This window comes from Vespa mandarinia, chromosome 9 (genome assembly GCF_050613455.1).
Source record: "Vespa mandarinia isolate Hongniang chromosome 9, ASM5061345v1, whole genome shotgun sequence".
In the NCBI taxonomy this organism is placed as follows: Eukaryota; Metazoa; Arthropoda; class Insecta; order Hymenoptera; family Vespidae; genus Vespa; species Vespa mandarinia.
In genome coordinates this window covers 5,296,098-5,307,898 of record NC_140818.1, presented here as the reverse complement: position 1 = coordinate 5,307,898, position 11,801 = coordinate 5,296,098, and the positions used below count along the sequence as shown (strand labels likewise).

Below are 11,801 nucleotides of genomic sequence, written 5' to 3'. Positions count from 1 at the left end.
TCTCTATCTCTCTTTCTCTTTCTTCCTTCCCTTTCCTCTCCTTTCCGTTCTTCTTTCTTTCGAATAGATAACAACGAACGTTATACCGCTCAATTTCACCCCAATTATCCTGACTCGGTTACGAGCAATGTTCGCGTTATAACGCGTACCTACATTCCCAACGAAAGAACCTTTAATATACTTTCGAGTACGTGATAAAATATAATGACATGCTAATTATAAAGTTTTATTTCATTTTTCATATACATTTACTTATTCAATTGAACGTTATGTAATTAAAAAATTAAATTTAAAATTGATTTTGCATTGATCGCGCAGAACATATTTCTACGAAATTTGGCAATATTTTATTAATACTTTTTTCCTAAATTTCTGACCCAGATACGGAAGCGTTTTTCTTTTTTTTTACTTCTTTTCAATTTAGTCATTTTTAATTATAGTTTTAATTCACAAAAATAACGGTAGGATGAAAAGAAAGAAAAAGGGAAAGGAAAAATAGTAATGTGAAAGAAGAAAGAAGAAGGTTTGCAAACGCGAAGCACGTTCGCCAAGACGCGCTGGATTCCTGGTGATTGCCTCGAGTTGTCACCGGATACGACGGCCAGCGTAGCTCGTGCGAATTCCATCCAAGAGTGACCCATTTTTCCAGGGCATGAGAGAAGAAAATCTGAGCGAACATCGCGACCAAAAAGAAAAATGTAAACTGAGACATAGAAAAAGAGAAAGAGATAAATAGAGATAGAGATAGAGATAGAAAAGAAATAGAAAGGAAGAGAGAAAAATATACGATATTTTACTTCGAAATGAAATGTATTCTTTAACCACGAGTCACGTGAAAATAAAGTAGGATGCGAGATTGAAAATTGAAACAGTGGAGAAGTCGATATTTCGAATAAACATTAAAAACTCATTTTCACACAAATATCCATACGTTTATTCATATATAAAACTCTATCGATTCATAAAGTACCGTATTGTAACAATTCCTCGCATAAGTAAACACTTTTAAAATACAAGTTACTCAGCCATTCTAAAGGGATAAAGAATTAACTTGCAGTTCTTTACATTGGAATGAAGCAAAAAAAAAAAAAAAAAAAAAAAAAAGAAAAAAAATAAAACAAAACAAAAAAAAAACATGAAAACAAAAAAATAACAAAAGAAACAACAGTGGACAAAAAAAAAAAAAAGAAAACAAATTCCCAGATCAAACGGCAATCTCTGAATTCTCTCGAGTGGGAGTATTGGCTTTAAAACTCAATCGTCTATAGAAACGCATACGAGTATTTATTAATTTATGCGAAACGAAGAACACGAGAAAAGGAAAGAAAGTTGAAAAAAGAGAAAAGCGCGATAGAAGCAAGAAAGAATGGGACAAAAGAAGGGAAAGCCAGGAGGGGAGAATCTGGTCTTAATTACTACCGAAACGACGCACGGTTTTTCTTCTTCCCTTCAAGCTAGAAAACGCAGGAAAGAAAAAAACAAAAAGGCGCGTATACGCTCGTACGCTTGGTTCTAAAGGTTGAGGACACTGTAGAGAAAAAGAGGTGAAGAAGAGAGAAGGGAAAAGGGCGAGGGTCTTTGTGATATTCATGTTTCGAGATTATTTATGAGTCGCGGACGCACGCGTACCACGCGGAATGAAACGCAAAAGTCGTGTGCACGGTGCCGTGTAAGTCGAAACGAAATGGGATAAAGAGTGTAATGGATCCTTTTCGTATATACAATGACTAAAAAATAATGAATTTATATTTTACACAGGTGTTAATTTGTTTCATAAAATAAATTCGTTGTATACTCAATTATTGAGATCCTTTAAAAACAATTATAATATTGGCAAAAATTTAAAAAGGAAAGAACAAGTATTAAGATGCATGATTTTTTTTTTGTTTTCTTTTGTTAATGGTAAAATATTTAAATATGTGTAAATTTACTTGTATAAATTTTACATTAAAATACACTGAAGTTTTAAAGAAGGAAGAATAAAATATAAGAAATTGTTACTTAGGTCGACGATGATAATTGTCGGATGTTCATGCTGGCGAATATTCGATAGATATCTCTTTATCTTCTTTAAATTTATCATGAAATGGTATTTGTATGTTGTAACAGAGCTCATCAAGGAAAAGAATAGAAGAGAAAAAGAAGGATGTAAAAAGAAAGAGAGAGAGAGAGAGAGAGAGAGAGAGAGAGAGAGAGAGAGAGAGAGAGAGAGAGAGAGAGAGAGAGAGAAAGAGAGAAAAGAAAGAGAAAAGGAAAAAAAAAACGAAATATATTGTACCCGAGTACAAAATGTAAAGCTCTCATTACAGCATTCTAAATAATAGAAAAATGGTACTAACTCAACATAGTTCATTATGAAACTAGCAATTATTATTAACGATAATGATAGACTACAAAATTAATGGCAATTGAAATTATTGAGATTTACTGTTGTATCTTTACTCATTGACGGAGTACGTGTTTGAAAGAGAAAGAAATAAAGAGAAATAACAGAGAATAAGGAAGAAAGATGAAAAGGTACGAAGCTTTCGTAGGTTTTTTGCTTTTGCCTTTTCGAAATCTTTTCTTCGTTGCTCGTGTACCTTCGATCAGCGAGCACGCGCAACAAACGCACACGGAGAAAAGAATGGATAGAGTGAAGGGTAAAAGCGAAACACGAAAATAGGCGGGGCTGGTAGAATCGGCACGCTTTACGGGCATAATTCATCTGGAGCGACGCGCTCGCGGAGGACACGCGCGAGCAAATGAACGAGTACACAAGTAAACGCTTATCGGTGTGATCGCGATAAGACCGGAAGTTGCGAAAAAAATCGCTTTCGTTCTCCCTCTGAAAAAAAGAAAAAGGGAGAAAAACATTTTCACGATTGCTAGAATCATTTTTTTACGAATATGTTTCTCGTCATTATCAATGTTTCTCATTATCATCAATGGTCAACGATCAATCGACATTTAACAAACTCCATGGATGCATATAAATATCTAACTTTTTTCTACTAATGCCTGCATTATCGTCCGCATTCGGAGAAACCTGTAACGTGTACTGTTGATCTTTTTTTTTTTTCTTTGTACGCGATAACACGCCACGAACAATCGTACTCCGTTGGGAACGTATAAAAAAAAAATCGTTCAAAGAATTATATTATCATTGTAAAGTAGCCCATTTCTTTTTAATTTTATTTTCAAATACATATCTCGTATATCTACGAGTATTTCGGATGATTATTTATAGTACGTACGTAGGTAGATACGTATATACATATATCGTAGGTACGTGGTACGATCGATTCTAGACGCGTTCTAACGCGGTCTAACAAACATAACAAAACGGTTTCAAGTAGAGCATAATGATAAAATATAATTCGATGAATCAACGGTAACTAAAGACAACATCGTGCCGATATTATTCATCGTTAAGAGCCATTTCAAATGTATCGGACGACGAGGGGTAATAAATTTGTAATTTACAGCTGATAATAAATTTCGCGTAAGCAGACAGTATGGCACACATACGTTAGCTGAGGCCATCGTTAGAGAGGCTCCAGGCGGAAAGAGTACACAGACCACTACGCTCGGAGATATAAGTGCATCATTATTTATAATAGACACATATAAGCGCATACAGTACGTACGACAAACCTTCATTACGGTCATCACGAAGTCGTGGATTTGTAACGAGTGCGAAACGATCATCCTTTCTCGATCTGAAAGTTCCCTCCAATTGGATCAATTCCATTGCATTTCTTTCGTCACGTTTAATTCTTCTTCCTTTGCTTCGTGTATAGATGCTCGAAAAAAAAAAAAAAAAAAACTTTGAAAAAATGTCCGACTTTCAATCCAAGTTTCATTTCTACTTTAATTATTTGAAATTCGATTATATCATTAAATCCACGTAATTATCATCAAATTTCATTGCTAAAACTAATTTGAAGCTCGTGATATTATCGTAAGTTAGAAAACTCCGCAATGACTTGCATAGATCGGCAACGAATTGGTTATGCAGATGAACTCGGAAAGAAGAAGAAGAAGAAGAAGAAGAAGAAGAAGAAAAAAAAAAGAACTTATAAATAGCAACGATCCTTTCTTCTTTTTTAATTTAAGTTTAATTTTCAAATCAGTGAGAGAGATAGAAAGATAAAATGAGAAAGAAAGGAGAAAGGGGAAGAAGGAAAAAAATGAAAGGAGTGGTGTAATCTTCCCGGAGATACATATATACTCCCAAGAGCCATAATGTTGTAACTTATAACGTTCCAATAAAACGGCAAGAAATGCGGAAATTAGTTTTTTATGTCTGCCCTCTTAGTTACGCGTATATGGCGGCGAGCGTTTGAACATCAACGGTATCATATCGGGATGCTTTTAAGGAACTATTTTCGTCGTTTCTTCGGCGATCACACGTGGCACACATCCATTATTTTATTCTCTTCTACCGATCAGACCTTTACCCTATCGGATCTTTAACCTATCTATACAAATTTCACGGTTAATCACGAATCTTCCTTTTTTTTTTCTCTCTAATAGATCTAATCTCGATAGTATATTATTTTTTGAAGAAAGATCGATAGTGCCGTTATATACGAGCATATATATATATATACATATATATATATATATAAATATATATTAGGGGGACCGGAAAGTAATGACATTTCTGCACATGTCAATATTTGATTGTGATTAAAAATAAAAACTTGTTAAAAATTTATTCGTTTGAATTTAATTTAAAAAAGTGACATTACTTACCAGTCACCCTCAATATATATTATATATAATATTTTATTAATTTATTTTTGAATGTTTCATATATTATATACGTTTATTATTCTTTCACGTTTTCCTTTTCTTATTTGAATATTATTATTTCTATAAAACGTCTATAAAAAGTCGATCCATATTATTACCATTGTCTGTTAGTACGTTCAAAGAAAAATAAAAAAGCACACTTTGCGAAAATATTTCGAGAGATCATTCGCGAGAAATTCGTAAATTGATAAAGCCGCTTCGAAGCTATCGGCGAGGCGCGATTGAAATCTTACTCTTCTCGTTGGCGTTGACGAATTCCGGTACAAGGAAAGGCACTTTACCGGACAGACGGCAGTACGCGCTTTGCCTACGTGTACATTCCTCAAGGCGAAAGTGCACGGTAGAACGGACGACTACGGAATCCATTTAGATAAGTAAACGACTTTGTTAATTAGATTTGTCGAAAGTACAAGAGGGCGGGGAGCAAGCGGAAGGTTTCAAGCGACGTCGAGAATAGAGAAGAAAGAAGACGAGAAAGCGAAATAATCCCTATAGAGATGAGAAACTGAAAGAGAAAGAGAAAGAGAGAGAAAGAGAGAGAGAGAGAGAGAGAGAGAGAGAGAGTGAGTGTTCCTCGTACGTGTATGCACGACTTACCTAAGAAAAAAACATACGCTAAAGCACTTTGACAAAGATTTCAAAAGGCAAAGGCTAAGTATGGTCATATGAGAAAGAAAGATGGAGAGAATGAGAAAAAAAGACGGACAAACAGAAAGAGAAGATGCAAGAGAGAGAAAAAGAGAAAGTGAGAGAGAAAGAGAGTAAGACAGAGAGAGAGAGGGGGGGGGGGGTGGAAATATTAGAAGAAAAGAAAGTAGAATAAAATGAGCAAAAGTTTTCCGCGATAATTGTCTCGCCTTGAAATATGGGCAGGTCGTTAGAACCTTGGCTCCGTTGTTACATTACAATTACCTTAGGAACGAAATAAGATGACGACTTGACCTATTTTTTTGTTGACATGACAACGACGACGACGACGATGACGACGACGACGATGACGATGACGATGACGACGCCATTTCATAAGCACCCTAAAATTCTTTTTTCCCATATAATTCGTACCCCCTTTTATATTTCAACTCACGATTATGCTCGACGAGGATCCTAACTCAAAAATTTTCTTTTTCCTTTTTCGAAACAACCCGTGAATTTCTCTTCTTTTCTTTCTTCTCTGTTTTTTTTTCCCCTTCCTTTATTCACCATTCCTCCACTCGTAGCTTTCCTACCTTTGATCTTTTTAATCCGCTCGTAGCTAACGTCATACCATCATTACTTCGCACTCGAAATAATTTCGCACTTTGCATATTCGCCTTTTCGTTAGCACCCCTTTTTCATTCGTATTCGATGGCTTAGACTTATCGCGCATGTAAAAGCATCCTTCGTTTTATTCATCGCGAAAAATTCATGACGACACATTCATTATTTTTTCATCGGAATCTAATGAGAAAAATTATCCAAAAGTTATCAGAGACGATTGTTAACAATAAATAGATCGATTTATTTATTAATAAATTGTATGCAATATAAAAGTAAAATATCTATGAAAAATTAAATCCTTTATATATGATAATTTTATTTCAATTTTAAAGAAACGTCATACGTATCGTGAAGGAGAGATTACGAATGAGAGATATCGTACGATAAATCGTTTCTTCTAGGTATTACAAGTGAGAGTTCGAGAAAGCTTGATCATAGTTGCGAGAGTATGCGTATTGCAAAAGGACTAAAGGCGTAAGGTGATGCAGGGGCACAAGTAGGCCGCGATAACGGGAACGTCCTATGATCTCGACCTCGAAATATTTCCTCGAACTTGTCATCCAAGCCCATATCTCTATCTATCTCTCTCTCTCTTTCTCTCTCTCTCTCTCTCTCTCTCTCTCTCTCTCTCTCTCTCTCTTTCCTAGTTCACAGAACAAAGACGTAAAGGTTGAAAGACGAAAGACGAAAGAGGCGAAAGGAAACGCTCGCTGCACTGTAACAGAGAAAAGATAATGATCCCTGTATGGCAGATCTAGTACCACCGATCCTTTTCTTCTCGACATACGTAAGTACATATATATTCACGCGTTTCGTTTCTATGTGTGCGAGCTGCAAGATTCCAGCTACATGGAAGTAGTTGCCCCTGCAGTTAAGACCTCAGGGTATCAGGTTTCTTCCGATTGTATCATCAAACGGTCTCTGCTCGGTTTCTTCGTCATTCTGTCTCTCTCTCTCTCTTGAGAGAGAGAGAGAGAGAGAGAGAGAGAGAAAGAGAGAATAGTTGCTTATTTCAGTTCTTCCTTTCTTTCAAGAGAAACGGTTACCGTCCCTCTGTTGGCTGCTCCTTTCCCTTTTTTTTCACGCTTCTCCTTTTGCACTCAAGCACCTTTCGCCCTTCCGCGAGTCTCCTGCGTCGTCGTTTCGGTTTTAAGAAGAGCGCTTAATCCGTAAGGACATCTATGCGAGGAAGAGGGTTATACCACTGCCGGGATACTTTCTCACTTTCTCGAAGTGACGGGATATTCTTCCTTCCATTATCTTCGCCAAAGTATCGAGAAAGGAGAAAGAAAAAGGAAAGGAAGGAAAGGGAGAAAAAGTAACTATTCTTTTTTTCTTCTTCTTCTTTTCCCAAAGGATAGGATATAAATGACGATTATCTGATTTAGAAAGTGTTTATAAGACGGAGAAGAAACGATGTGAGATAAAAGTTGTAGTTTGTCTTTTAAAATTTATACGTGATTCAACTTAAGAATCGATAATTATATATTATTCTAATAATGATGGTGTCGGAGATGATCAGACGACGAGTATGATAAAGTGATTATAAAAAATGTATTATACGAATAGAAAAATTAATTTTAAAGTGAAAGAGAACGGATAGAAAAATCAAGAAAATTTCATTATGCTTTCAAGATATAAATACGTTATATTTTCTTTAATAATTCATATATACCTAAGTCACGTTCGTTCTTTCGCCTCGAAAAAAAAAAAAGAAAAAAAAATGATAAAACTTGTTTTTACGTTCACGTCTACCTCGAAGGATATCGAATAAAGCGATGGACGGATAGGATCAATAACACCTGTGCCATTGGACGGGATTCGTCCGATTAGGGGACTACGTATGAGCGAGATAAAGATAAAAACGCTTTTTCTTGTCTCATTGCGTTGTTTCGATTCCATACCGAAGGCTCATGAATTCCATACGTACCACGACTAAATTTTTAGCGTGTCGCTTCTACATAACGCCAGTTCTCCATTTCTTCTTTCTTCTTTTCCTTCTTCTATTTGTTTTTCTTCCTTTCTTTCTTTCTTCCTTCCTTCCGCTCGGTCGTTCTCTTTCTTTTACCAAAGTGAACGAAACTCCCATTCGTATTTGTCGTTTCAACGCAAAGATATGAGACCGAGACGACGTTTTGTTCCGTTACTCTTGTTCTCCATCGTTTTACGGATTTTTTTTTCTTTTTACTTTTTTCTTTCATTTTTCTCATTTTCTTTTTTTTTTCTTTTTTTTTTTTATTTGTTTTCTTTATCTTTTTGCTTACCAAATGATCTCGTGGCATGTCGTCATGAAAGATTCTGTTAACGCGACGACAAAGAAGGAACGACAAGTCAAAATCTCTAACTCGTGCCAAAAGACATGAATCAGCTATGACAGGAGCAGTCAGCTAGCGTATTAATCTTAGAAACGAACCGTAGAGCAAATTCGGATCCTAGGAATTTTCCATTGAGTCTATGTACTACTTCCACTTTCGTGAGAAAAAATTTTACTTTGCTTCGTACACGTGAAAATTCTTCCTTTTTTCTCTCTCTCTCTCTCTCTCTCTCTCTTTCTTTCGTACTATCCACGCATATTGTTAGTTATTATTTTTACATTACAATAGTCTCACTATCTTTATGTCCAGTGATAAAATTTCTCTCTCTCTCTCTCTCTCTCTCTCTCTCTCTCTTTCTCTCTTTCTCTCTTTTTCTCTAGAAATTTAATTTCATTTTCAACAGGAAACGTTTAGATTCTAAAGTCGACGAAGATGGTTACGAAAAATATGAGATACCAAAAGGAGAGAGCGAGAAAAAGAGAGAAAGAGAAAATGACATTTAAGAACGAAAAAGTCAAGCCAACGAAAACGTATTTAGGACACGAGGAGAAAATTTATTTCGTTCTTGACTTAGTAAGCGAAACGAGCTCGATTGCGTTTAATAAACAGAGAGTAAGGAGCCATCTCTGTACTCTCCTAGATTTTGCTCTTCGCAGCCATCGTCGTAATCGTTTTGAGGCGGACGTAAACGTAGGAGAACGGCGGAAGTCATTGAAATTTATTAAAATTGCGACCAAAAACGAGCACTGTCCTGGTTATCATATGTCCTTGCACTTTGTCTCTCTCTCTCTCTCTCTCTCTCTCTCTCTCTCTCTCTCTCTCTCTTATCATCTTCCTCTCGCAGCTTTTTCTCTCTTTCTTTTCGTTGCATGTACGCTCGACGTTATACAGAGGCAAAAAGGCAAATGAATACGACTAAAGCGTACATAAATATTCAGCGCCTTACCCCCGTGGTCTCCAGGAATCGCGGTTAAAAGCCTCTATATTTAATACGCATAAATCCCCCGTTCGTTCTGAAAAGGATCGAGGGAGGGAACGCAGAAGAGAGACGGTTTGCACTTAAAGGAAGTTATAATGGAAAGCTCGGCCGGGTGTGTCTCGAAAACCTCTTTACTCTTGACGTGACTTTCGATCGTGCATTTGTAAACGCCTGTGTTTCTGATTGCGAATGCGACAGCAACTGCTGACATTGATTTTCCCGATGTTGTAACGTCACGTGAGGGTGCCTGTCAAAAAAAGATACATCGGCATTTTATTTTATTAGATATATTTAAAATCGAATCTTGAAAAGTTTTCTATAGACATACGACTATACATGTATATATATATATATATAGATGTATGTATATAGCGATTGATTTTTAAACGTCAGAATTGCTTCGGAAAAATTCTCTTCCCTTGAAAATTGCATTAAAGGAAATAATTTTTTGTTTAAAGGCATAGAAGCGTTACGACGAGAAGATTGTTATTTATACATAATCGTCGATTTCTTTTCCACTGTCTAAGGAGAACAGAATATCGGAGGAGGAATAAATATTAAAATCGATCGTATCTTCCGAGATATTCTTGAAGATGGATAAGAAAAAAGAAAAAGAAAGAGAAGAAGGGAGTAAGGAGATAGAAAGAGAAAGAGAGAGAGAGAGAGAGACAGAGAGAGACAGAGAGAGAGAATGCCTTAGGGAACGTGAAAATTAAAAGGCGTTTCTGATAGAAAATTGTCGCGAGACTTAACGATATTATTGCCAGCTTATCCGAGGTTTCGCGAAAGACGAGATGGTAGTAGCTCCTCTTCTCTTCTTTCCTTCGCGAAAACCGTAATGGATATCCCATCCCGGAGGTTGATGATCTATTACCGCGAAAATGGGTCAATTAGTGTCGCTGCCCTCGGGCTATATGGCTCGACCGAAATTTCAGGGTAATTCTGTTGCCCGCTTTAATTATTCGAACGACCATGGAAAGCCGGCAAGATGAAAGCGATGCGAATGGACGAGGTGACTCGTTTACAAACCGACCACGGCTGTTTCGAGTCATACACTCGCATGCATGCCACGTTAGTACGACTTTATTCCTATACGACTTTCCATCAACGTTTAAGCGAATGAAAAGTTTTCACCTTTTAAACGAACCTTTTCCTGAATAAAAAATTGTCCTTTTCTAAAGTGTACCTCTAGTTGTACTAATTTCACTTTAAGATAATAAAAGATGTATTGCGACGAAGTTACCTTTCCACGTTGTTGCACTGTCTCAAATAAAAAAGAATTGCCATCTCTGGATGGAGCTTCAAGTGCGAAAAGCTTAAAGCTTACATTTTTGACGTGCGACTAATGGCGACCACTCGTAAGAGTAAAAATAGAAAAGACACGGAAAGAGGGTAAAAGCAAGGGGTGTAACAGAGCCGGAAAATAACGAACGCTCGAGTCGCGATAATGTTGACCCAAAAAACAAAGCGACCATCGAGAGAACGACTTCTCTGTTACGTGTCACAGTACCGTTTGCTTTTATGATTTCCCTAATCTTATGACGTTGTCCGCAATTTCTTCTACCACGAAACTTTAATCGTTTCCATGACTCACTGGATGAAAACTATGTGGTGTAAGTATTGTTTGGAGAGTTACGTAAATTAGAAGTTGAGAAAATAAACGAAATAATCATTTTGCATACGGGAGGTTTTGGACTAGAAGAAAATAATGGAAAACTTCTTGTCATTTCGATGGTAATCTTTCAAGTATACAATTTCCAATACCGCAACGAATCGTCTTGGGACTAAAGATCGACCGCGTTTCTAATATCTTCAAACTACGGACACGGTTACGTTTACGTTCTAACGGCAGGTGTGAAGCTTTCCTACTTGGTCGTGTCGATAGAGGAAGGTTAATTATCCTGAATTGTATTCGCGTGAAATATGAGGCTAGTAGACCGTTAGACGTATTGTGGTCGTAAACCACGAGAATGAGATCGTAGTGCGTTGTTACGCGACGGTTCTTTAGATATTTATTATATACGACGTCGAATAAATTACAAAGTGAAAAAAAAAGATAGAACAAAAGTATGAAAACATTGCATCACGAGTCTTGGCTATCGTAGATATATATATATATATATATATATATATATATATATATATATTTCTATTTTTTTTTCTATTATTAAATAATCGTAAAAGAGAAATGAATATTTTTAAAATATATAAAATACATATAAATATTTATAAGATAGAAAGATCACATGCTTTCGTATTGATACAATTAAATGTTTAAACTCTGTGTGGATAATGAAATTGTTCGAAAGGTGTGCCTTGAACAGCGTGTTAAAGTATTCGCCAATATTGTTGTACATAAGTTCATCCTTTGTAAAGCATTCTAATTGGCGCACTTTTTTTCCGCCATTTCCCCATTCCACCCTTTTCAACTTCATACCAAGAAGATGCGT

The 11,801-nt window shown here is 36.2% G+C and overlaps 1 long non-coding RNA gene across 1 annotated transcript in view; it reads right to left on the bottom strand.

Annotated features, from left to right (window-relative positions):
• Positions 1-9,324: 9,324 nt before the first annotated feature.
• The window catches only part of LOC146872768 (uncharacterized), a 248,702-nt gene continuing 246,225 nt past the window's right edge, over positions 9,325-11,801 (bottom strand). Inside the window, exon 8 of the long non-coding RNA XR_014982556.1 lies at positions 9,325-9,598. This is a non-coding gene — a long non-coding RNA (uncharacterized LOC146872768). The remainder of the gene's footprint in view (positions 9,599-11,801) is intronic.